Source organism: Colobus angolensis, unplaced genomic scaffold (genome assembly GCF_000951035.1).
Source record: "Colobus angolensis palliatus isolate OR3802 unplaced genomic scaffold, Cang.pa_1.0 Scaffold15, whole genome shotgun sequence".
Lineage (NCBI taxonomy): Eukaryota > Metazoa > Chordata > Mammalia > Primates > Cercopithecidae > Colobus > Colobus angolensis.
The window spans coordinates 17,380,388-17,381,898 of record NW_012114599.1 but is presented as its reverse complement, the minus strand read 5'-3'; positions in this window follow the sequence as shown (position 1 = coordinate 17,381,898).

Below are 1,511 nucleotides of genomic sequence, written 5' to 3'. Positions count from 1 at the left end.
GAGGCTGAGGTGGGAGAATTGCTTGACCCCAGGGTGTTGAGGTTGCGGTGAGCCAAGATCATGCGACTGTACTCCAGCCTGAGCAACAAAGTGAGACTACGGCTTTAAAAAAAAAAAAAAGTCTGGGCGTGGTGGCTTACGCCTGTAATCCCAGCACTTTGGAAGGCTGAGGCTGGTGAATCACTTGAGGTCAGAGGTTCAAGATCAGCCTGGCCAACATGGTGAAACCTCCCCTCTACTAAAAATACAAAAAGTAGGCTGAGTGCAGTGGCTCACACCTGTAATCATAGCACTTTGGGAGGCTGAGGCAGGCGGATCACGAGGTCAAGAGATCGAGACTATTCAGGCTTACATGGTGAAACCCATCTCTACTAAAGATACAAAAATTAGCTGGGTGTCGTGGTGTGCGCCTGTAGCCTCAGCTACCCAGGAGGCTGAGGCAAGAGAATGGCTTGAACCCAAAGAGGGAGGTTGCAGTGAGCCAAGATTGTGCCACTGCACTCCAGCCTGGTGACGGCGTGAGACTCCGTCTCACAAATAAATAAATAAATAATAAAAATTAGCCAAGCGTGGTGGTGGGTGCCTGTAATCCCAGGTATACTCAGGAGGTTAAGGCAAGAGAATCTCTTGAACCCAGGAGATGGAAGCTGCAGTGAGCTGAGATCATGCCATTGCACTGCAGCCTGGGTGACAGAGTGAAACTCTGTCTCAAAAAAAAATTAAAAATAAATAAATAAATTAATTAATTAAAGAAATGAGAAAATACGGTAAAAACATGTAAAAGAAGGAAGAGCAAGAAACACTGGGATATTTAAAGATGATTAACTTCAATTTCTGAAGTACAAAAAACCTTACACAAATCTAGTAAGTTTATGCAAATTACTACAGAGGGTAATTTTTAAAAACAGTACCTTTTAGATCTATCTTAACTTCATGAAGTCTGCTTTTTGGCACTAGATGTAATTTTGGAACTAGCATGTTATTGTTCCCCTGGCAGCATTTCCCTCCTATAAATCATCATATTCACATCCCACACGTACATATCCTGTGACAGCCCTAGCTTTGGCCTCTTTCCAGGACACCAGGATACCACTAATGTGAAACAAAACCGTATCTGGAAAAATTTGGAGAACTCTATTTCCTTTCCAGTGATGAGAAACAAATATGGACTGTGCACCTGTTTTCTCCTGTGGGTTAATATTTTAAAATATTTTTAAAAAATATTGAGGTAAGGGCTGGGCATGGTGGCTATTGTCTGTAATCCCAACACTTTGGGATGCCAAGGCAAGAGGATCATGGGGTCAGGAGATCGAGACCATCCTGGCCAACATGGTGAAACTCCATCTCTACTAAAAAATACAAAAATTAGCCGGGCGTGGTGGCATGCACCTGTAGTCCCAGCTACGCAGAAGGCTGAGGCAGGGGAATCGCTTGAACCCTGGAGGCAGAGGTTGCAGTGAGCCGAGATCATACCACCGCACTTCAGCCTGGTGACAGAGCAAGACTCCATA